Source organism: Lissotriton vulgaris, chromosome 11 (assembly GCF_964263255.1).
Source record: "Lissotriton vulgaris chromosome 11, aLisVul1.2, whole genome shotgun sequence".
Lineage (NCBI taxonomy): Eukaryota > Metazoa > Chordata > Amphibia > Caudata > Salamandridae > Lissotriton > Lissotriton vulgaris.
Window position 1 is genome coordinate 460,498,718 of NC_141699.1, and position 26,335 is coordinate 460,525,052.

Sequence of the window (26,335 nt, forward strand, 5' to 3'; positions counted from 1 at the left end):
ACTTTTCAACCTAGTAACATTTAAAACAACCAATCACTTCTTTACTTTTTTTAAAACTCTACTTATCACTTGTATATATTTCTTCACATATTGATAGCAACATAGTGAGTGATAGAGGGATCTTATTCCGTACTGACAAAGAAGCATTAATGCTTCGAAACATGTTGACAACCCCAGGAGAACCAGCACATTACTAGCGTGATTTCTCCGACTCACCCTTTTTAATAGTACTATCCTATGACCAAATAAAGTTTTTTTTAATCCATAAGGCCAGGTATTTTTTAACATCACTTTTTCATTCACCGCTGACCCTTTTCACTCACAACAAATGCACCTCACATAGCACTTACAAAAACCGAGTGCTCCAGCGTAGTCGCCAGTCGCAGCACGCCCCGTCCCGCAGCGGGTCGGGCAGACATCGATGATGAAGCATGACACCAAGGGCGCTTTAGGTGTGTGAGGGGTATTTTAACAAATACTGTGTATGCCTTACACTTCTAGACATACAAAAATCTCTTAGAGGTTTTTGTTTTCTATTTATATAGATAGGCAGATTATATATCTGTTTATATATACACATACATATATATATAAATGCATATATATGCATAAATATGTGCATATGTGTGCGTGTAGAGAGAGGTAGAGAGGCTAGAGGGGTAGATGTGTAGAGGTAGAGGTGTGAAGGTAGAGAGGTAGAGGTAGAGAGTAGTAGAGAGTAGTAGAGAGAGAGGTAGAGAGAGGTAGAAAGGTAGAGAGCAGAGAGTGAGTAATAGAGAGTAGAGAGTGAGTAGTAGAGAGTGGTAGAGAGTAGTAGAGAGAGTAGCAGAGAGTGAGTAGTAGAGTGAGTAGTAGAGAGTGAGTAGAAGAAAGTGAGTAGTAGAGAGTGAGTAGTAGAGTGAGTTGTAGAGAGTGAGTAGTAGAGAATAGTAGAGAGTGAGTAGTAGAGAGTGAGTAGTAGAGTGAGTAGTAGAGAGTGAGAAGTAGAGAGTAGTAGAGAGAGAGAAGTAGAGAGTGAGTAGTAGAGAGTGAGTAGTAGAGAGAGAGTAGTAGAGAGTAAGTAGTAGAGAGTAGTAGAGAGTGAGTAGTAGAGAGTGTGTAGTAGAGAGTGAGCAGTAGAGAGTAGTAGAGAGTGAGTAGTAGTGAGAGTAGTAGAGTAGTAGAGAGTGACTAGTAGAGTGAGTAGTAGAGAGTAGTAGAAAGCGAGTAGTAGAGAGTGAGTAGTGGAGAGTGAGTAGTAGAGAATCGTAGAGAGTGAGTAGTAGAGAGTGAGTAGTAGAGAGCGAGTAGTAGAGAGTGAGTAGTGGAGAGTGGGTAGTAGAGAGTAGTAGAGAGTGAGTAGTAGAGAGATAGTAGAGTGAGTAGTAGAGAATAGCAGAGAGAGTAGTAGAGAGTGAGTAGTAGAGAGAGAGAGTAGTAGAGAGTGAGTAGTAGAGTAGTAGAGAGTGAGTGTTAGAGTGTAGTATTTATTTGGGAAATTTGTTAAGCGCACAAATACCCGAGGGTGTCTCGGCGCTGAGTGTCCACTGAACTAGTCCATGAGTAGTTATTGCTTGAACAGCCAGGTCTTTATCTGTTTGCGGAAAGAGAGAAGGGAAGTACAAGTTTTGATATGGTGTGGAAGACTATTCCATAGTTTGGTGGTGGTCACTATAAAGGATCTGTCTCCCCAGGAGACCTTCTTAGTCCTGGGAACCTGCATAAGACCGGCAGTGGAAGATCGAAGGGATCTCGCAGGTTTATAAGGGCAGAGTGCATCTTTTAGAAAGGCTGGGTCTTGAGCGTGGATTGCTTTATACGCAATGCATAGAGCTTTGAATTTAGTTCTTTTCTTTACTGGTAGCCAGTGAAGCTGTTCAATTGTGCCAGATATGGAAGCATACTTGGGGGTTGCTGTGATCAGTCTGGCCGCAGCATTCTGTACCAATTGCAGCTTTTTTAGGACTCCTTTCTGAGTATTGACTAAAAGGGCAATGCAATAGTCCATGCGAGACATGACCAGTGCGCTGACTGGGGTTTTTGCCATATTCATGGGGAGATAGGGTAGAAGTTTTTTAATCATTCTCATGGTGTAGAATGAGGAAGATACTACCGCATTAACGTGGTGCATGAAAGTGAGTTTTGTATCCAGTAAAACTCAGAGATTTATTGCCTTGGTCACTGGGGGGGGGGGGTCCAGGGCATCAGGCCACCAAGTGAGAGACCAGGCAGGGGAGAGATGAGTGAGTAGTGAGTAGTAGAGAGTAGTAGAGAGTGAGTAGTAGAGAGTGAGTAGTAGAGAGTGAGTAGTAGAGAGTGAGTAGTAGAGAGAGTAGTAGAGAGAGTAGTAGAGAGTAGTAGAGTAGTAGACAGTGAGTAATAGAGAGTGAACAGTAGAGAGCGAGTAGTAGAGAGTGAGTAGTGGAGAGTGAGTAGGAGAGAGTAGTAGAGAATGAGTAGTAGAGAGTGAGTAGTAAAGAGTGAGTAGTAGAGAGTGAATAGTAGAGCGTGAGCAGCAGAGAGAGAGTAGTAGAGAGTGAGTAATAGAGAGTAGTAAAGTGAGTAGTAGAGAGTGAGTAGTAGAGAGAGAGTAGTAGAGAGTAGTAGAGAGTGAGTGGTAGAGAGTAGTAGAGTGAGTAGTAGAGAGTGAGTAGTAGAGAGTGAATATTAGAGAGTGAGTAGTAGAGAGAGAGTAGTAGAGAGTGAGTAATAGAGAGTAGTAGAGTGAGTAGTAGAGAGTGAGTAGTAGAGAGAGAGTAGTAGAGAGTAGTAGAGAGTGAGTAGTAGAGAGTGAGTGGTAGAGAGTAGTAGAGTGAGTAGTAGAGAGTGAGTAGTAGAGAGTGAGTAGTAGAAAGTGAGTAGTAAAGTAGTAGAGAGTGAGTGGTAGAGCGTAGTAGAATGAGTAGTAGAGAGTGAGTAGTGGAGTAGTAGAGAGTGAGTAGTAAAGAGTGAGTAGTAGAGAGTAGTAGCGAGTGGGTAGTAGAGAGTGAGTAGGAGAGAGGGAGAGTAGTAGAGAGTGAGTAGTAGAGAGTGAATGGTAGAGAATAGTAGAGAGTGAGTAGTAGAGAGATAGTAGTGGAGAGTAGTAGTAGAGAGTGAGCAGTAGAGAGTAGTAGGGAAGTAGAGAGTGAATAGTAGAGAGCGAGTAGTAGAGAGTAGTAGAGTAGTAGATAGTGAGTAGTAGAGAGTGAGTAGTAGAGAATGAGTAGTAGAGAGAGAGTAGTAGAGAGTGATTAGTAGAGTAGTAGAAAGTAGTCAGTCAATGTCAGTCAGTGTCAGTCAGTCAGTCAGTCAGTGTCAGTCAATCAGTGTCAGTCAGTTAGTGTCAGTCAATCAGTGTCAGTCAGTGTCATCAGTCAGTCAGTGCCAGACAGTAAGTGTCAGTCAATCAGTGTCAGTCAGTCAGTGTCAGTCAGTCAGTGTCAGCTAGAGCAGCTCTGCTGACGTGGTTCTCTGGCTCTATATCGCTCTGCTGACCTGGTTCTCTGGCTCTAAAGAAGCTCTGCTGGCCTGGTTCTTTCCCTCTAAAGCAGCTCTGCTGACATGGTTTCTCTGGCTCTACAGCAGGCCTGCTGACCTGGTTCCCTGGGTCTAGAGCAGCTCTGCTAACCTAGTTCTTAGGCTATAGAGCAGCTCTGCTTATCTGGTTCTCTGGCTTTACAACAGCTCTGCTGACTTGGTTCTCTGGCAATGAAGCAGCTCTGCTGACCCGGTTCCGTGGCTCTAAAGCAGTTCTGCTGACATGGTTCTCTGTCTCTAGAGCAGCCCTGCTGACCTGGCTCTCTCCCTCAGGAGCAGCTCTGCTGACCTGGTTCTCTCCCTCTAAAGCAGCTCTACTGACCTGGATTCTCTGGCTCTACAGCAGCTCTGCTGACCTGGTTCTCTGTTTCTAGAGCAGCTCTGATGACCTAGTTCTTAGGCTCTAGAGCAGCTTTGCTGACCTGGTTCTATGGCTCTAAAGCAGCTCTGCTGACCTGGCTCTCTCCCTCTAAAGCAGCTCTGCTTTAGAGGGAGAGGACCTCGTCCTGAACGGCCGCTCCCCCCTCACGCTCCCTGACTCCAGCTAATTGCAGCGACCAGAGCCCTCAGCTGAAACTAATTTGGAAGCGTGACTCTTCGGCATTAACAACTCGAGAGTGGTATTGTAGCGTCAGGAATTGCGCGCTGAGCATTTTCTTAGCATTGAGCTTGCAGCGAGTTGTAACTGTGCAGTGTTGTGAGCGCTCTGTGACCGCAGCTTGATTATAGTGTTAGCGCTAATCTGGCTGTGCTTGCTGGGATAGTTAGATAAGTTTCGTTTTTGGCTCCACCACCATCTTGTGTGTTGTCCTTTCCCCTGACACGCCTCCCCAAGACCGCCTCCCAGCTGCCCCTCCCACCCACGAACAGAGGGTTCCCGTCCTCCCAAGGCAGATTGTGACCGCCTGGACCTCGTCCTGAACGGCCGCTCCCCCCTCACGCTCCCTGACTCCAGCTAATTGCAGCGACCAGAGCCCTCAGCTGAAACTAATTTGGAAGCGTGACTCTTCGGCATAAACAACTCGAGAGTGGTATTGTAGCGTCAGGAATTGCGCGCTGAGCATTTTCTTAGCATTGAGCTTGCAGCGAGTTGTAACTGTGCAGTGTTGTGAGCGCTCTGTGACCGCAGCTTGATTATAGTGTTAGCGCTAATCTGGCTGTGCTTGCTGGGATAGTTAGATAAGTTTCGTTTTTGGCTCCACCACCATCTTGTGTGTTGTCCTTTCCCCTGACACGCCTCCCCGAGAGCGCCTCCCAGCTGACCCTCCCACGCTCCGCCCCCTCCTCCATCCTTTTATGGCCAATGCCCCCACGCGCTACGGCCACGCCGAAGGTGCGCCAAAGGTAAGCCCGTCTACGCCTGTCCGCGCCTGGACCGCGCCCAGCGCCAGACCCCCTGCCCCTCACGCTGCCCAGCCCCCCCGCTTTACCTACGATGCCGCCACCCTCCTAGCCCTTAACCCCGGTCGCGCCCCCACCTGCGTCCAAGCCGCTCCTGGACACACCCATGGACCTTTCTCCTGCTACTCCTGCAAATTCATCGGCACCGACAACATCTCCGCCACGACCACAACACAGATTCCTGACCCCAACCACCTACAATGCATCCTCCTCAACACCCGCTCAGTCCACAGACACGCCATTGACCTATGGAATCTACTTGACACCATCTCTCCAGACGTCGCCTTCCTAACCGAAACTTGGATGAACGCCTCCTCCGCCCCAGACATCACCATTGCCATCCCTGAAGACTATAAGATCACACGCAAGGACCGCACCGACCATACAGGAGGAGGAATCGCTATCGTCCATAAGAAATCCATCCGCATCTCAACCAGCTCTGACGCCAACCTCGCCAACTCCGAACACCTTCACTTCCAGATCCACATCGACCACAAGACAACTCTCAGAGGCACCCTCCTCTACAGACCACCAGGACCCCGCGCAAAATTCAGTGAAGACATCTCGGACTTCATCACCCCACACGCGCTCCCCTCCAAAGACTACATCCTTCTGGGAGACCTCAACTTTCACCTTGAAAAGATCAACGACCGCAACACCGCCTCCCTTCTGGACAACCTCGCCAACCTCGGACTTAAACAACTAGTCACTTCCCCCACCCACATCGCAGGTCACACACTCGACCCCATCTTCACCTCCAGCAATCATGTCTCCTTCAGCCACACTACGGATCTCCTCTGGACTGACCACAGCTGCGTCCACTTCACCTACAACAAGCCGAAACCCATCAACCACCTCCAACCAACTCTGCAAAGAAACTGGAACAAAATCACCATGGACCAGATCTCCGCATCGCTCCTTCTAAACACCCCAGCCCACTCTTCTAACGCAAACGAAGCCGCCGCCAACCTCACCCTATGGTTATCCAACACCGCCGACACCTTAGCACCACTGAAAAAACGTCAAAGCAAACCTGGCAGCAAAAAGGCCTCATGGTTCAACGATGATCTTAAGAAGTCCAAGAAACTCTGCCGCTCCCTTGAAAAGGCCTGGAAAAAAGACCCAACCACTAGCACCAAGGACGCCTTCAAAAACGCCACCCGCACTCACCACCAACTAATCCGAAAGGCCAAGAAAACAGCATTCAAGGATCGACTTGACAACAACGCCCACAACAGCAAGGAACTTTTCAACATCGTCAAGGAATTTACCAATCCCTCAGCCAACTCCAACGACATCACCCCCTCTCAAGCCCTCTGCAACTCCCTAGCCTCATTCTTCCACAACAAGATTGCAGACATCCACAACAGCTTCGACAACCAACCCGGAGACCAACCCACCCGACCATTTGCTGAACATTCTCCCCCCGTGAACACCCTTAACGACTGGAACCCAATCTCCACTGAGGACACAATCCGCCTGATGAATTCCATCCACTCAGGATCCCCCACAGACCCATGTCCTCACCACATCTTCAACAAAGCAGACTCCGTCATAGCACCGCACCTCCGTGACGTCATCAACTGCTCCCTCAACTCCGCCACCTTCCCGGAAGACTGGAAACACGCTGAACTCACGGCCCTTCTGAAAAAACCCACAGCGGACCCCACCGAACTCAAAAATTACCGCCCCATCTCGCTCCTTCCATTCCCGGCCAAAGTCATCGAGAAAGCTGTCAACAACCAGCTCGCCGCCTTCCTCGAAGCCAACAAATCCCTAGACTCCTCACAATCTGGCTTCCGAGCAAAACACAGCACTGAGACCGCCCTCATCGCAGCAACAGACGACATTCGAACTCTACTGGACAATGGAGACACAGTCGCCCTCATCCTCCTCGACCTCTCTGCAGCATTCGACACAGTCTGCCACAGCACCCTTTTACAACGCCTCAATAACATCGGAATCCAAGGAAAAGCACTTGAATGGATCACCTCGTTCCTCTCCGGAAGAACCCAGAGAGTCCGCCTCCCACCATTCAAGTCCGAGGCCACTGAAGTCATCTGTGGCGTACCACAAGGATCCTCACTCAGCCCCACCCTCTTCAACGTATACATGAGTCCCCTCGTGGCCATCGCCCGCCAACACAACCTCAACATCATCTCTTACGCGGATGACACTCAACTAATCCTTTCTCTCACCAATGACCCCAGCACCGCCAAAACTAACCTACACGAAGGAATGAAAGAAGTTGCCGAATGGATGAAACAAAGCCGTCTGAAACTGAACTCAGACAAAACAGAAGTCCTCATCTTAGGGACATCCCCCTCTGCATGGGACGACTCCTGGTGGCTGGAAGCCCTCGGAAAAGCACCCATCCTGACAGACCACGCACGGAACCTAGGCGTCATCCTGGATTCTTCACTCTCAATGAACAGACAAGTCAGCGCCGTATCCTCTTCCTGCTTCAACATTCTTCGCATGCTCAGAAAAACTTTTCGCTGGATCCCCACCGAAACAAGGAAAACAGTCACCCATGCTCTGGTCACGAGCCGACTGGACTACGGAAACACCCTCTACGCAGGCACTACCGCTAAACTCCAGAAGAAACTCCAACGAATCCAAAACGCCTCAGCCAGGATCATATTAGACATCCCACGCAACGAACACATCTCTGGTCACCTTAAAGACCTCCACTGGCTACCCGTCAATAAGAGGATCACTTTCCGACTGCTAACCCACGCACACAAATCACTCTACGACATCGGACCAGAATGCCTCAACTCACGACTGTCCTTCTACACCCCCTCCCGCCAACTACGTTCTTCCAACCAAGCCCTCGCCACTGTACCTCGCATCAAAAAGACCACCATGGGAGGCAGATCCTTCTCATACCTGGCTGCTAAAACATGGAACTCACTCCCCGCTTACCTTCGCCTTACCCAGAACCACCTAGCATTCAGAAAGCAACTTAAAACGTGGATATTTGACAAGTAATCCTCCTCCCCTGTCTAAGCGCCTTGAGACCCTCTGGGTATGTAGTGCGCTATACAAATTCTCTGACTTGACTTGACCTGCTGACCTGGTTTCTCTGGCTCTACAGCAGCTCTGCTGACCTGGTTCTCAGGCTCTAGAGCAGCTATGCTGACCTAATTCTTAGGCTCTAGAACAGCTCAGCTGAACTTGTTCTCTGACTCTACAACAGCTCTGATGACCTGGTTATCTGGCTCTAAAGCAGCTCTCCTGACCCGGTTCTATGGCTCTTAAGCAGTTCTGCTGACCTGGTTCTATGGCTCTAAAGCAGCTCTGCTGACCTGGTCCCTTGGCTCTAAAGCAGCTCTGCTGACATGGTTCTCTGGCTATAAAGCAGCTCTGCTGACATGGTTCTCTAGCTCTAAAGCAGCTCTACTGACCTGGTTTCTCTGGCTCTACAGCAGCTCTGCTGACCTGGTTCTCTGGCTCTAGGGCAGCTCTGCTGACCTGGTTCCCTGGCTCTAAAGCATCTCTGCTGACCTGGTTTTCTCCCTCTAAATCAACTCTGCTGAACTGGTTCTCCGCCTCTAGAGCAGCTCTGCTGACATGGTTTTATGGCCCTAAAGCAGCTCTGCTGACCTGGTTCTTTGGTTCTAGAGGAGATCTTCTGACCTGGTTCTCTGTCTCTAAAGCAGCTCTCCTAACCTGGTTCTCTCCCGCTAATGCAGCTCTGCTGAACTGGTTTCTCTGGCTCTAGAGCAGCTCTGCTGACCTGGTTCTCTAGCTCTAAAGCAGTTCTGCTGACCTGGTTCTCTCCCTCTAAAGCAGCTCTGCTGACATGGTTCTCTGCCTCTAGAGCAGATCTGCTGACCTGGTTCTCTGGCTCTAAAGCAGCTCTGCTGACCTGGTTCTATGGCTCTAAAGCAGCTCTGCTGACCTGGTTCTCTGGCTCTTGATCAGCACTGCTGACCTGGTTCTCTGGCTCTAAAGCAGCTCTGCTGACCTGGTTCTCTCCATCTAAAGAGGTCTGCTGACCTGGTTCTCTGGCTCTAAAGCAGTTCTGCTGACCTGGTTTAATCCCTCTAAAGTAGCTCTGCTGACATGGTTTCTCTGGATCTACAGCAGCTCTGCTGAACTCGTTCTCTTGCTCTACAACGTCTCTGCTGACCTGGTTCTCTGGCTCTAAAGCAGCTCTGCTGACCTGGTTTTTCTAGCTTTACAGCAGCTCTGTTGACTTGGTTCTCTGGCTCTACAGCAGCTCTGCTGACCTGGGTCTCCAGCTTTACAACGGCTCTGCTGACCTGGTTCTCTGGCTCTAAAGCAGCTCTGCTGACCTGTTCTATGGCCCTAAAGCAGCTCTGCCCCTCCTACAATCATCCTGACAGAAGCACGTCCTTATCTAATCACTCTGCTGAAACATAAGTGCTTCTAAATGTATCCTGATGTCAACTACTATAACTCTAGGAACCTAGTCACTGTCTAAGCTCTTGCAGAATGACTCAGGCATTGAGCCAAACAGTGGTACAGTGAAATGTGCACAATAGATGCAGTCCCTTAACTCCTTGCAGACTACTGACTCAGTCCTGCAAAAGTCCAGGTAATTGTCATGCTTGTCTGGAATCACACTGTGAGTCTGTGTCCACTCCTACAATCATCCTGATAGAAGCAAGTCCTTATCTAATCACTCTACTGAAACTTAAGCGCTTATAAACGTATCCTGCTGTCAGCTACTAGCACTCTAGGAACCCAGTCACTGTCTATGCACTTGCAGCATGACTCAGGCATTGAGACAATACCTAAGCACTTATAAATTAACTGAGCACTCTGTTTGCAGCACTGTCATCATTCTAGTTACTAGTGATGTTCTTCTAGAATGACCTAGGCACCAACACAAGTACATGTACAATAGTATGTGTACAATCCCTACAAACCTCTAAGCAGATACATACTATTGGTACACTCCACTAAATACTGAAGTAGTACTCATGCAGCCTAGGATACTTCCTGTCAGTCTCATGCATTTCGTCATTCAGCGATCTAGCACTATGTTCTTATTGTATCACTCTGCCAATACCTAAGCACTTTTGGGGCAGATTTACAAGCCCCCTGTGCCACCAGTACGTCACTTTTAGTAACGTAGTGATGGCGCTGGGGACTCCTCCATATTTACAAGGAGAGGAAAAGCCACCGTGCATGCCACAGCACACATTGAAGGAGGAAAATGCCTTTAGTGATTGTGCAGGAAGTAGTCCCTTCCTGCACAAAAATAATCTCCCCACGACACAAATATTCTTGCATCATGGTACAAGGGCGCCTGCGTCATTGCATGTCTGCAGTTTTTTGTGCTAGTGCAGAGGGAGCACATAATTGCGACATATTCATGTAAATATGTCACATCCCTGTGCTTCAGAAGTGCTGCAGCGCGGTGCAGCTAAAAGGCTTGCAGTATCACTCTGCAGCACTTCCTAATAGATCTGCTCCTATAAATTCACCATACAGTACTAATGAGGGGAGACGCTGCGCCAGCAAGTTTGTGCTTCTGTGTCCAGCAGCGGGGACCTCAAGGCCCAGGATTCCAGCGGGGGCCGCGGAGCACACCAGCAGCCACTCCCCCTTACCTGTGGGGCCTATTTCAACTCCTTGCGTCTCCCACTTCGCGGGAGACGCTGCACCAGCAAGTTTGTGCTTCTGTGTCCAGCAGCGGGACCTCAAGGCCCAGGATTCCAGCGGCGGCCGTGGAGCACACCAGCAGCCTCTCCCCCTTACCTGCAGGGGCTATTTCAACACCATGCATCTCCCGCTTCGCGGGAGACGCTGTGCCAGCAACTTTGTGCTTCTGTGTCCAGCACCGGGGACCTCAAGGCCCAGGAATCCAGTGGGGGCCGCGGAGCACACCTGCAGCCCCTCCCCCTTACCTGCGGAGGCTAGTTAACCACCTGCACGGGACGTGCGCGGGCGGTCACCAGGCTAAGCCCGGGCAAAGGGCGAGCCCGTCACAGCCAACTTAGTCAACGATTGCGAAAGTTTGTTAATTGATTCACAAATTAATACATTGCAGATAGATGTACCTGCTGAATCCTCTCAGTCTGTACACATACACATACCCGAGATGTTTCGTAAGTTGCCTGGCCCGAGCAATAGAAAGCCTTGCCCAGATATCAGTCTGCCCTCTCAGAGACTACCCCAGCCCTTGGACTAACATGGGCAGAGCCACTTGGAGCCTACTATTGTAGTGTGCACCAATCGGTTTGCGGCCCTGGCAGATGAATCGGTCACTCATAACAACCTGGTAGCACACGAGTTAGTGGAAGTACCAAATGGCACTCAACCTGAGGGGGAATCAGGCTTAGGTAGTAGGACCTCGCTTCTTATATCAACCATACATCTGCTAACAGCAGAGGTGAGGGACTTAAAAGCCCTAGTTATAGATCTAAGAGCCTCAGTTGAAGTGCTAGTGTAACAACAGACTCCTCGAAACAATCTATCTGTTTCGCTGTCCACAAATCCATTGCCAAAAAACCCCACGCAAACAGGTAGATTATGTCTTGCACCTAGCCAATCATCATCCACTATTCCAACCCAAAAGGCAGGGCCGTCTAGGGGGCCCGCGACAACAGCACAGTGTAGAAAACAAGCTAGCGCCCGACACGCTTTATCTCTTTCTACACCTCAGATACACCCACAAAACACAGCAGTGCTAGCCGCACCTCCTGATGGACGCCCATGTCGCCCTACGCAGACAGTCTACATGGTTAAAGTCCCTAGGTGGTAGGTCGGGAATATGGGGACTCATTAGGCAAGAAGGTTACACCCTGGATTAGACACGTTAGGGGCTGCCGTTCATTAATAAGAGAGGACATTGTGAAGGCAACAAGGCACTCCCATCTAGTGCAGCGATTTGACACTATTGAGCTGACACTGATATCCCCCCATTTAGCCGAGGGGCTATTGGCTCTGGAGTAGAGGACCTTTTTCCCCGGGTACTTCAGGTATACAATTTAGACGCTCACCATTGACAAGCAACCTTCTCACGAGGGATGAAGCCACTGAGCTCTCTAGAGGGTACACAGACTAAATATCGAGTTTTAAATTTCGATATACAATTATATCGAAGTTTAAATATCGATGGGACATAATATAGAAGGTAAGTAATATCGACAGTCTTAATATCGATATTAGTATGATATTAGTAATATCGAAGTTTTAAATATCGATGTCAATAATATCGAAATAAATCATTTCGATGTTACTAATATCAATTTTTAAATAAATTTTGTGTATATTATATTGTATTTATTATGTTTTATTATTTATTTTTAATGTAATTTAATTAAATATTGTCTTTTAGTACTGTAGCGGGTTGTGGGTTTATAGGGGAATAGGGTGGGAAGTTATTTAATTATGTTAAATTAATTATTAATTAGTAGGAATTATTAATTAATTAATTGAGAATTAATTTTAATTAATTGATTGATAAATATGTTCTGTAGCGGGTTATGGGTTTATAGGGGAATAGGGTGGGAAGTAATTTAATAATAATTAATTAATTAATATATGTTTGTAAATATTTTTAATTAATAATTAATTGGTAATTAATTAATATTAATTAGTTAATTAATTAATATAATTTTGTACATATTTTTAATTATTAATTAGTTGGTAATTAATTAATATTAATTAGTTAATTACATTAATTAGAATAATTTTTTATATATATAATTTTTTGTTATTCTTAATTAATTAATTGGGAAAAAATAATATTAATTATTAAATTAAATTAATTACAGCTAATGTGCTAATATATTTACTTTATTGTTATTGTTAATTAATAATTAATTGGTAATTAAATAATATTAATTAATTTTGGGGTAAAGGAGTATTTTTAGGGTTCAGGGTCAGTTTTGGGTTTTTGGGTAAAGGGGTATTTTTAGGGTTCAGGGTCAGTTTTGGGTTTTTGGGTAAAGGGGTATTTTTAGGGTTCAGGGTCAGTTTTCAGTTCTTGGGTAAAGGGGTATTTTTAGGGTTCAGGGTCAGTTTTCAGTTTTTGGGTAAAGGGGTATTTTTAGGGTTCAGGGTCAGTTTTGGGTTTTTGGGTAAAGGGGTATTTTTAGGGTTCAGGGTCAGTTTTGGGTTTTTGGGGTACAGGGATATTTTTAGGGTTCAGGGTCAGTTTTTGGTTTTTGGGGTACAGGCGTACAGGGTAAAAATAAAATAAATTTAAATTAAATCAATTAAATGAAATTAAAAAAAATAAAATTACATTAAATTATTAAGTGTTTAATTTATTTTAAATGTATATGTATTAGTTTTAATTTTTTAATTATGTTTTAATATTTGTATTTAATATTTGTAAAATTATATGTATTTTAAAATTATTTTTACATTATTATTAATACATTTAAAAAAACGATATTTTTAATTTCGATATTTTTGTACTACGATATTAATTTTTCGATATTTTTGTATTTACCTTTATGAAGATATGACTCCGATATTTTTGATTTCGATATTTTTGTGCCGATATTTTTGTAGGTAGATATTCTGTCTGTCGATATTATGTCAGTCATTCCTCTAGAGGGTCCCAATTAAACAGCAATGATTGACTGATAGGAATTACCTGCCCCCTAATTGCTTATACTGGAGATCCTGCTCCATCTCCCCAGTCTAGGGTTCTTGTTACTACTATTGTGTCATGGAGTGTGAACAATCAGGACAGATTATCCCAGCCTATCCCTCACTATTCTTCCCTGAAGGTTTTAGATCTTGGACAGGCAGCCTCAAGTCTACACACTGTAAATCATTTTTGTAGAATCCAACTGTGCCCAGATTGATCTACTTAAGGAGCAAGGGCATTCGAAACCAGATAGCGTAAGCCTGAAGGTTCTTTGTTGGAATATAGCTGGCCTTTCTAGGACACTATCCCTCCCGGATTGGAATAGCTTCATCGAAGACTACTCCATTTGTATTTTTCAAGAGACTTGGAGCCAGGTTGTCCTCCACAAAGTGGGTTTTGTGTCTTACTACGTCCCAGCAGTCCCAGCGCAAACAGGGAAAGGGCGCCCCTCTGGCGGGTTACTAATATGGATTAGCATATATTTAGATTGCTCAATGAGGCAGGTCCATTGTATTTCCCCTGATTTGTTACGATTAATCATCAGGGATAACAAAGGAGGCAGAATTTTAGAAATCTTTAATATTTACGTTTGCGGTACAAAGGGAGGAGCAGAATCGCCAATACTCACATCTCTAGAAGCTGAGCTCTCCAATTGCTTCTATGACTCGCACATCCTGGTAGCGGGAGACTTCAATTGCACTTTTAAGCCGCTCGCTGCCGAGGATGTGCTTGACATTGAAGAGGATGACCCAAAGCGGGGCATACCAGCGTTGAGCATTCCACCAATAAAAAGATGGACCAAACTGGCTGTCCAGTTTAATTCCCTAGTTATCAGATAAAAAGGAGGACCCCGCAACAGCTGATTGGGGACTGGGGGGAATAGTAACTCTTGAAAAGACTTGGGCGTCCCCTCAAACAAGAAACCACACAGGTTGAGTATTTTACCCACAAATTAGCATGCCGTTCATTCCGGCGGGAAAGGTAAAGTTACAAGGTTCAAGATAATAATCTCTAAAAGCAGCCTTCAATCAGGGAGACAAGGTCTATGGATCAACTGAATTCTATTGTTGCAGTGACCAGGTTTTCAGCGAATTATGTATATAGGGGAGTGTTTCTTAAACACATTTTGACCATAAATATTTTCACTTCAAATCTAAGCATTAGTTTTTACCCAAAAATAAATTACATAGCAAACATAGTTAATAATGGTTCAAAGAGATATTGAAAAGATATTTACCACACCAAAGATTTCATTAAAACTCTGTTATGCATTTATTTTATATTCACAATACAATATACAAATTTTTTTTAAAAAAACATCATTATACATTTCATAAAAAGATTTTTAAAAACAAGAATCACAAGTCGACGCGGCGTTTCGGTATCCTGTATTTGAACCTTCTTCAGGACTGATTCTAGACAAATTTAAAAAGATTTAAAAAAACAGAGTTACATTTTTTGCATTGGTCTGGGCATCTCTTCAACCAATACCCTATATAAACACAATTCATGGTCACTGTACTATGTTCTTCTCTCATAACAAATTTTTTTTACATCTCAACACATCATGTTCCCTTGTGGCCCTTATCCATAACACACATTTCTCTCTGTTAATATACATTTCTATACTTTGACAAAACTAATAGTCTTTACCTTTCCCTTGGACCTAACGGTCCAATGCTTATGAACCCAGGACATGATATCACAATCTATTATTTGTATAGGTTAGGCATACCTTTAAATTTAGATAGGGCAAGGCGCCCACTGGACACAGTTTAATTGAATTCTGCACCATGTAGTCTTTGGATTATGATAATCTCCGGAAAAATTCTCAATTTTTGATCCCACTAGTTGAGGTAAATAAAGAAAAATGAGGATGCCATTACATTTGGAACCCCACTTTTGTTATGACCTTATTTTAACTTGAAGATCAACAAAAAGGTGTGTTTGTTCAGTACCTGATATTTGGGTTGAATAAGCTTTGTCTTAGACTGCCAGGGGGAGCCACCGTCTTCCTACATATGGGTTTCTTCAATGGCCCTGGGGAATTTTTTAACGCACATTAGCCTCAATCTATTTCAGGAAAACCGATTTCTAATATGTCTTAAAGGATTTGCTGAATCACTCACCATTCAAAATTGGATAACTGGCGCAATATTCAGGATGAGTTGCTACCAAGCTCCTTTTTTGTCAACTCCACTTTCTTTCTATTATTCAACAAAAAAAGGTATACACTTTGTAGATTTATGTACACTCTCCATTTAGTCTATTTTCATGATCTTTTACTTTTAATAGCCCATAGGTTATATTGATAGACCCTCTATTGTTATTTGTTAAAAGATGTAAGGAGTTGTCTCTTTACACTATGTTTGTATTAATTGGCCCTTTTCCAAAATTTAGGAAATCAGAAGGAGTTATATAATTTATGGTAAGAAGAGCTGTTTAAATGTTCCCCTCTACTTCGTAGGATCCTGGTTTTCCATTACCTTAATTAACAGATTCGGCCTCCCTGCTCCTGGTCTCTGGCAGTCAGTCCACACGTCCCTCTACTGATCTGGTATGGGCCGTCTCGAGTGCTGAGGGTTTACTCATTCCTCGGCGCTTTTATTAGCAAGCCTCTTCATTGGCTTTCGTTCTCTCTATCTTAATTGGTTCTCTATCGGCGAATGGCTATGCAGTTGTCATAGGAACCGAACGCTCCTTCAGCTATCGTTATGGGAGCTATCCCATTGGCGAATGTCTACCTCTTTCTCATTATTTGATTTGTTAAAAACGTGCCAAACAGCGCGCGGTTGTTATAGCAACCGAACGCGTTACAGTGCGTCTGTTCTCTCCCGTTTATGTCCGCTCGTATATACCACAACTTTCTAGAGATTCTAGTATTAGCGTCTATTGGATATTATTTCTTTGACACGCAGATTCATCGGAACAAAACTGCGCGCTGATTCATACGAACAAACACTGCGCGGTTGTCATAGCAACCGGACGCGCTCTCGTGCGTCTGTCGTCACAGCCCCCGTTCGCGCTCTAGTGCGTTTGTTCCTTCCCGTTACTGCCGGCTGGGATAGCCCACAGTTATTTGTGAATTAACGTTTATTAGATGTTATTTATTTGACATACAGATTACGTGAAACCGTCCATTATTATGAATAACTCGTCTATCTCGTTGTAACGTTGTGTGTTAGGATTGTTCCACGTATGATTGGTTCATGTTGAGCCAATCACTATGCGGTTACCCGTGGCAACCACACAGCTTTTTGTTCCACATGTCGCGCCACCTATAATATTTGCGTACTTGAAATGATATTTACCATGTCATAATTTCAGTTACTAATGGATTTGGTTTACTTAGTTTTACCGGGGTTACATCCTATATTTATAAGATATATTCCAGGGTTATGTTTAAGCCTTACAGGACATATCCCCACTCAGAGTGTGTGGATGGTATCCGGTCTAAGAGGTTTTTAATGTCAGAGATTTAGTTTATTAGTTACTAACTTGCTAATGACACCTTAAGATTAATCTACATTTACTTTCTGGTAGGAGGTGAAAAATACCAGAAACCCAAGTTTTGCTCAGGTCTTGGGTATGTTTATCAAATAATGTGTGTTTTGGCTGATTTATCATCTATTGGAGGGCAATCTTTACTGGATTATTTTCTCCCAGTCTTCTCTTGAATTTAGGCCGCACCTCACGCTATTGAGGGTTGACATGTAGAATTGCTCCCTCCTTTTCCTTTTATTATTTAGGTTCCCACCTCTAACGTTGTCAGTAATTTTCTCTATGCCACACCATTTGAGATCTTCTATTTTGTGCTTGGCTTCCCTCCAATGTTCAGTCAAGGGCGCTCCTATCTTGTTTGTTCTAAGTGCTGAGCGATGCTCATTGAGTCGCATTCTGAGTTCTCTAGAAGTTTCGCCTATGTATGGCATGTTACAAGGGCATAAGATTAGATAGACAGCGTTCTTAGATCTGCAATTAATAAAGGTTTTTATGTATATTGTTTTACCATTTGCAGTGATCTGACTTCCTTTAAGGATACTATTGCAGTTTACACAGCCCATACATGGATGGGTTCCCGTGGGTAAAGGATTATTATCAATGGTGGTTTGTTGGATTCTCAGGTTCTCTTTGTAAGTGTGTACCAAGGAGTTCCTGATCGTTCTATTTCTCCGGTACGAGAACATGGGCTTAGGGATAGGCTCCTGAGCTTTATCTGCAATAAGATGCCAGTTTCTATTTATTATGTTTTTAACTTTGAAACTGATTTGTGAGAAGTTGGTCACAAACATAATTGGCTGTACTTTATCCTGGCTTTGTGTTTTTGGGCTAAAGAGATTTTCTCTGTTAAAATATTTGGCTCGTTTATAAGCATGTCTGATCATTCTTCTCGGATATCCCCTTTCGAGGAATTTTCTTTTTAAATTTTCGGCATGGGATTCATAGTCTGCCATGGTGGTACAGTTACGCCTAAGGCGAAGAAACTGCCCGAAGGGGATATTGTTTTTTTGTGACCCTGGGTGGTTACTCCGTAATGTAGCATGCTATTTCTGTCAGTTTGTTTGGTATATAATTCTACTGCAAGTTGGCCTTCTTTGTGCTTAACAATTATATCTAGGAATTCCACCTGGCTTCTGCTCCAATGAGATGTGAACCTTAGATTTACATCTCCCAGGTTTAACCATGCCAAGAACTCTTCAAGGTCTTCCATTTCGCCTGTCCATATAAAGAAGATGTCATCAATATAGCGCCCCCACTCTGAGACGTTTTCATAAAAAGGGGCGGCTATATTGTAGACATGTTTATCCTCAAATTTTGACACATAAAGACATGCCAGACTGGGGGCACATGTAGCCCCCATGCTGGTCCCCTTAATCTGTCTGAAAAGGTTATCTTTGAATAAGAAGATGTTGTTCTTGAGGATTAGGGTTATGCAATCTATAATGAAAGTCTGGTGGTTCGTTAGGTCCTGTTGGTTATCACCCAGGATCTCCTCCATAATCTCAATAGTATCGTTTTGGGGAATATTTGTGTATAAAGCTTCAATGTCCAGAGTCACCAGTATCTGTGACTCTGGATTGAAGCTGAGATTCTCGACTTTTTTAATCATAGAAGTGGTGTCCTTTACATATGATCTTTGTTGCTGTACGAGAGGTTGCAAAAAAACTTCCACGTACTTACTAAGAGGCTCTGTCAGTGATCCTATACATGAGACTATGGGTCTCATGGGAGGGTCACAGATGTCTTTGTGTACCTTGGGTAGGCCATATAATGCTGGGATTAGTGGGTCTTTGTTCAACATAAATGCGAATTCTTCCTCGCATATTATGTCGTCCTCTCTAGCTAGTCTCAACATCCTTTCGATTTCCCCTTTCAGTGTTTGCCATTCCTCTCTGTTTGATTTTTTTATAATGGTTACTGTTATTTAAAAGTTTGAACATCCTGTTATCGTAATCCTGACTGTTCATAATTACAATACTCCCACCCTTATCCGCTGGCTTTATTATTAGGGTACTGTCTTGTTATAAGGATTTTAGAGCTTGCTTCTCCTCATATGTCAGGTTGTGAGGTGTCCAATTTTTCTGTTTCAAGAGATTGTCAATGCTCTTATCAACAGACCTTTCGAAGGCCTCTACGTCTTTGTGTACAGTATTGAGAGGGGGGACCCAAGTGGATTTGTTCCTCAATCCAGATTTATTGTGTCTCTCAGGTCTTTCTTTTCCCTCGAAAAAGATTTGGAGTCTGACTTTACTAAAAAATTGCTGCAGATCTCGTTCTAGGGCATATCTATCGATAGGAAGACAGATTGCATAGCCTAGTCCCTTCTCTAACAATTTGGTTTCTATTGTGGTCAGTTCGTGATCTGACAGATTGATCACTGCAGGCTTGACATTAGTTGTTGTTAATCCCACTGTTTCTGGCTCCTCGTTCGAGGACGTTGAGGGTTCTGCGCTTGGGTGTATTGTGCCTGATTGTAATTGTTTTTGCCCCTCCCTCTCCCTCTCTGTTGTCCAAACGTCTGGTTGCGCCTGTCTAAAAAAGCTAAACCTTCCTTGGTGGTGGTTTGCTGTCTATTTGCCTCTCCATCTTGTTGATGTTTCTCATTTACTATTTCACCTTCTGAATCCGTACTACTGAATGAGGAATCAAAAAATCTCACCCGTTTTCTATTTTGGTTTCTGGGTTGGTTTTGCCACTGTCTACGGGGTTGGAAATTCTCTTTAGGACGGTCATAAAAGTCTTTTTGAAGATACGGATATACAATTTACGGGTTGTAATTTTCTATATCCTTTTTTAATTTGTTACTTTTCTTTTTGATAAGGTATTCGCTATAACTATCCACATCATTTTGAATTTCTTTTAATTTCGCTTTGGCGTCATCTAGTGCTGTGCTATCCCTTAATTGTGTCTCCATATCTTCTATTTCCTTCCTCTCAATGACTATAAATTCTTCCGCTGTTTCTACAATGAGCAAAATCCAATCTCTACTACATCTGTTGGCCACAAGTGTCCACTTATCTATGAATTTTTTATCTGTAATGAAAAATTGTATATCCGTATCTTCAAAAAGACTTTTATGACCGTCCTAAAGAGAATTTCCAACCCCGTAGACAGTGGCAAAACCAACCCAGAAACCAAAATAGAAAACGGGTGAGATTTTTTGATTCCTCATTCAGTAGTACGGATTCAGAAGGTGAAATAGTAAATGAGAAACATCAACAAGATGGAGAGACAAATAGACAGCAAACCACCACCAAGGAAGGTTTAGCTTTTTTAGACAGGCGCAACCAGACGTTTGGACAACAGAGAGGGAGAGGGAGGGGCAAAAACAATTACAATCAGGCACAATACACCCAAGCCCAGAACCCTCAACGTCCTCGAACGAGGAGCCAGAAACAGTGGGATTAACAACAACTAATGTCAAGCCTGCAGTGATCAATCTGTCAGATCACGAACTGACCACAATAGAAACCAAATTGTTAGAGAAGGGACTAGGCTATGCAATCTGTCTACCTATCGATAGATATGCCCTAGAACGAGATCTGCAGCAATTTTTTAGGAAAGTCAGACTCCAAATCTTTTTCGAGGGAAAAGAAAGACCTGAGAGACACAATAAATCTGGATTGAGGAACAAATCCACTTGGGTCCCCCCTCTCAATACTGTACACAAAGACGTAGAGGCCTTCGAAAGGTCTGTTGATAAGAGCATTGACAATCTCTTGAAACAGAAAAATTGGACACCTCACAACCTGACATATGAGGAGAAGCAAGCTCTAAAATCCTTAGAACAAGACAGTACCCTAATAATAAAGCCAGCGGATAAGGGTGGGAGTATTGTAATTATGAACAGTCAGGATTACGATAACAGGATGTTCAAACTTTTAAATAACAGTAACCATTATAAAAAATCAAACAGAGAGGAATGGCAAACACTGAAAGGGGAAATCGAAAGGATGTTGAGACTAGCTAGAGAGGACGACATAATATGCGAGGAAGAATTCACATTTATGTTGAACAAAGACCCACTAATCCCAGCATTATATGGCCTACCCAAGGTACACAAAGACATCTGTGACCCTCCCATGAGACCCATAGTCTCATGTATAGGATCACTGACAGAGCCTCTTAGTAAGTACGTGGAAGTTTTTTTGCAACCTCTCGTACAGCAACAAAGATCATATGTAAAGGACACCACTTCTATGATTAAAAAAGTCGAGAATCTCAGCTTCAATCCAGAGTCACAGATACTGGTGACTCTGGACATTGAAGCTTTATACACAAATATTCCCCAAAACGATACTATTGAGATTATGGAGGAGATCCTGGGTGATAACCAACAGGACCTAACGAACCACCAGACTTTCATTATAGATTGCATAACCCTAATCCTCAAGAACAACATCTTCTTATTCAAAGATAACCTTTTCAGACAGATTAAGGGGACCAGCATGGGGGCTACATGTGCCCCCAGTCTGGCATGTCTTTATGTGTCAAAATTTGAGGATAAACATGTCTACAATATAGCCGCCCCTTTTTATGAAAACGTCTCAGAGTGGGGGCGCTATATTGATGACATCTTCTTTATATGGACAGGCGAAATGGAAGACCTTGAAGAGTTCTTGGCATGGTTAAACCTGGGAGATGTAAATCTAAGGTTCACATCTCATTGGAGCAGAAGCCAGGTGGAATTCCTAGATATAATTGTTAAGCACAAAGAAGGCCAACTTGCAGTAGAATTATATACCAAACAAACTGACAGAAATAGCATGCTACATTACGGGAGTAACCACCCAGGGTCACAAAAAAACAATATCCCCTTCGGGCAGTTTCTTCGCCTTAGGCGTAACTGTACCACCATGGCAGACTATGAATCCCATGCAGAAAATTTAAAAAGAAAATTCCTTGAAAGGGGATATCCGAGAAGAATGATCAGACATGCTTATAAACGAGCCAAATATTTTAACAGAGAAAATCTCTTTAGCCCAAAAACACAAAGCCAGGATAAAGTACAGCCAATTATGTTTGTGACCAACTTCTCACAAATCAGTTTCAAAGTTAAAAACATAATAAATAGAAACTGGCATCTTATTGCAGATAAAGCTCAGGAGCCTATCCCTAAGCCCATGTTCTCGTACCGGAGAAATAGAACGATCAGGAACTCCTTGGTACACACTTACAAAGAGAACCTGAGAATCCAACAAACCACCATTGATAATAATCCTTTACCCACGGGAACCCATCCATGTATGGGCTGTGTAAACTGCAATAGTATCCTTAAAGGAAGTCAGATTACTGCAAATGGTAAAACAATATACATAAAAACCTTTATTAATTGCAGATCTAAGAACGCTGTCTATCTAATCTTATGCCCTTGTAACATGCCATACATAGGCGAAACTTCTAGAGAACTCAGAATGCGACTCAATGAGCATCGCTCAGCACTTAGAACAAACAAGATAGGAGCGCCCTTGACTGAACATTGGAGGGAAGCCAAGCACAAAATAGAAGATCTCAAATGGTGTGGCATAGAGAAAATTACTGACAACGTTAGAGGTGGGAACCTAAATAATAAAAGGAAAAGGAGGGAGCAATTCTACATGTCAACCCTCAATAGCGTGAGGTGCGGCCTAAATTCAAGAGAAGACTGGGAGAAAATAATCCAGTAAAGATTGCCCTCCAATAGATGATAAATCAGCCAAAACACACATTATTTGATAAACATACCCAAGATCTGAGCAAAACTTGGGTTTCTGGTATATTTCACCTCCTACCAGAAAGTAAATGTAGATTAATCTTAAGGTGTCATTAGCAAGTTAGTAACTAATAAACTAAATCTCTGACATTAAAAACCTCTTAGACCGGATACCATCCACACACTCTGAGTGGGGATATGTCCTGTAAGGCTTAAACATAACCCTGGAATATATCTTATAAATATAGGATGTAACCCCGGTAAAACTAAGTAAACCAAATCCATTAGTAACTGAAATTATGACATGGTAAATATCATTTCAAGTACGCAAATATTATAGGTGGCGCGACATGTGGAACAAAAAGCTGTGTGGTTGCCACGGGTAACCGCATAGTGATTGGCTCAACATGAACCAATCATACGTGGAACAATCCTAACACACAACGTTACAACGAGATAGACGAGTTATTCATAATAATGGACGGTTTCACGTAATCTGTATGTCAAATAAATAACATCTAATAAACGTTAATTCACAAATAACTGTGGGCTATCCCAGCCGGCAGTAACAGGAAGGAACAAACGCACTAGAGCGCGAACGGGGGCTGTGACGACAGACGCACGAGAGCGCGTCCGGTTGCTATGACAACCGCACAGTGTTTGTTCGTATGAATCAGCGCGCAGTTTTGTTCCGATGAATCTGCGTGTCAAAGAAATAATATCCAATAGACGCTAATACTAGAATCTCTAGAAAGTTGTGGTATATACGAGCGGACATAAACGGGAGAGAACAGACGCACTGTAACGCGTTCGGTTGCTATAAGAACCGCGCGCTGTTTGGCACGTTTTTAACAAATCAAATAATGAGAAAGAGGTAGACATTCGCCAATGGGATAGCTCCCATAACGATAGCTGAAGGAGCGTTCGGTTCCTATGACAACTGCATAGCCATTCGCCGATAGAGAACCAATTAAGATAGAGAGAACGAAAGCCAATGAAGAGGCTTGCTAATAAAAGCGCCTAGGAATGAGTAAACCCTCAGCACTCGAGACGGCCCATACCAGATCAGTGAAGGGACGTGTGGACTGACTGCCAGAGACCAGGAGCAGGGAGGCCGAATCTGTTAATTAAGGTAATGGAAAACCAGGATCCTACGAAGTAGAGGGGAACATTTAAACAGCTCTTCTTACCATAAATTATATAACTCCTTCTGATTTCCTAAATTTTGGAAAAGGGCCAATTAATACAAACATAGTGTAAAGAGACAACTCCTTCCATCTTTTAACAAATAACAATAGAGGGTCTATCAATATAACCTATGGGCTATTAAAAGTAAAAGATCATGAAAATAGACTAAATGGAGAGTGTACATAAATCTACAAAGTGTATACCTTTTTTTGTTGAATAATAGAAAGAAAGTGGAGTTGACAAAAAAGGAGCTTGGTAGCAACTCATCCTGAATATTGTGCCAGTTATCCAATTTTGAATGGTGAGTGATTCAGCAAATCCTTTAAGACATATTAGAAATCGGTTTTCCTGAAATAGATTGAGGCTAATGTGCGTTAAAAAATTCCCCAGGGCCATTGAAGAAACCCATATGTAGGAAGACGGTGGCTCCCCCTGGCAGTCTAAGACAAAGCTTATTCAACCCAAATATCAGGTACTGAACAAACACACCTTTTTGTTGATCTTCAAGTTAAAATAAGGTCATAACAAAAGTGGGGTTCCAAATGTAATGGCATCCTCATTTTTCTTTATTTACCTCAACTAGTGGGATCAAAAATTGAGAATTTTTCCGGAGATTATCATAATCCAAAGACTACATGGTGCAGAATTCAATTAAACTGTGTCCAGTGGGCTCCTTGCCCTATCTAAATTTAAAGGTATGCCTAACCTATACAAATAATAGATTGTGATATCATGTCCTGGGTTCATAAGCATTGGACCGTTAGGTCCAAGGGAAAGGTAAAGACTATTAGTTTTGTCAAAGTATAGAAATGTATATTAACAGAGAGAAATGTGTGTTATGGATAAGGGCCACAAGGGAACATGATGTGTTGAGATGTAAAAATTTTGTTATGAGAGAAGAACATAGTACAGTGACCATGAATTGTGTTTATATAGGGTATTGGTTGAAGAGATGCCCAGACCAATGCAAAAAATGTAACTCTGTTTTTTTAAATCTTTTTAAATTTGTCTAGAATCAGTCCTGAAGAAGGTTCAAATACAGGATACCGAAACGCCGCGTCGACTTGTGATTCTTGTTTTTAAAAATCTTTTTATGAAATGTATAATGATGTTTTTTTTAAAAAAATTTGTATATTGTATTGTGAATATAAAATAAATGCATAACAGAGTTTTAATGAAATCTTTGGTGTGGTAAATATCTTTTCAATATCTCTTTGAACCATTATTAACTATGTTTGCTATGTAATTTATTTTTGGGTAAAAACTAATGCTTAGATTTGAAGTGAAAATATTTATGGTCAAAATGTGTTTAAGAAACACTCCCCTATATACATAATTCGCTGAAAACCTGGTCACTGCAACAATAGAATTCAGTTGATCCATAGACCTTGTCTCCCTGATTGAAGGCTGCTTTTAGAGATTATTATCTTGAACCTTGTAACTTTACCTTTCCCGCCGGAATGAACGGCATGCTAATTTGTGGGTAAAATACTCAACCTGTGTGGTTTCTTGTTTGAGGGGACGCCCAAGTCTTTTCAACAGTTTAATTCCCTAGCCATTGAGTATGGGCGAAGAGCAACCAATGGCAGGTCAGTGTCCGATTCAAAAGGGGCGCACACCTACAACAGGGTGGGTTGCTCCTCGCGAATCGATTACATCTTCTTGAATTTCAAACTGTGGCAGCAACTAATAGATATGGTAATAATACCGACAGTTGACAGCGACCACAACCCACTGTCTGTATCTTTATAATCTTCATGGCTGCCCAATTGTGATGATCATGGCCCAGAACACCCAATCCAAACAAGGGAAGTGATTCCATCTACTTGCAACATTTCTTTTTAAATGGAATAGAAATCTCCTGGATGGCAAAAAACTAGGTGACATCAGTAAAACTGAGGTAGAGTCTCTAGGAGCACTGATAGAGGCCTCCACACACCCAGATCCCACTGATAAAATCCCTGAAATTTATGAAAAAACTATCAGCACCCTGGGGAGCTTCTTTTGTATAACCACTTGGCCAGGCCCTCGCCCAGTGGGCGAGAAGCCCAATGGAAATTGCAAATGGTACACAAATGATTGCAGGCGAAAAAAAAACGCCTTGGTTGCGGCAGTTAAAAGTAAATCTTTTCCTAGGATCCAGCTAGCAAGGAAGGAATATAAGGAGGTAGAGTCCGATGCCAAAAAAGAGCATCATTGGCAAGACTTAAAAACAGCTAGCCTGGAGAAGGATGCTAGCCGATTTTGGAACCTCATCAGATCTAAGACACGACCTGATAGCGAATCAATTACATGTAACATCCCAAGCCATATTTGGCATGCTCATTTCTTGAAACTTTACTCCTCTACTGGGGATGTTTCATGGGAAGGTACGCTAATTGATTCTGGATCAAGCACGGGGGACCAAATCGGATATCATTTTTCGGATACCGAAGTGGAATCTGCCATTCGGCGGACAGTCCCAGCAAAAG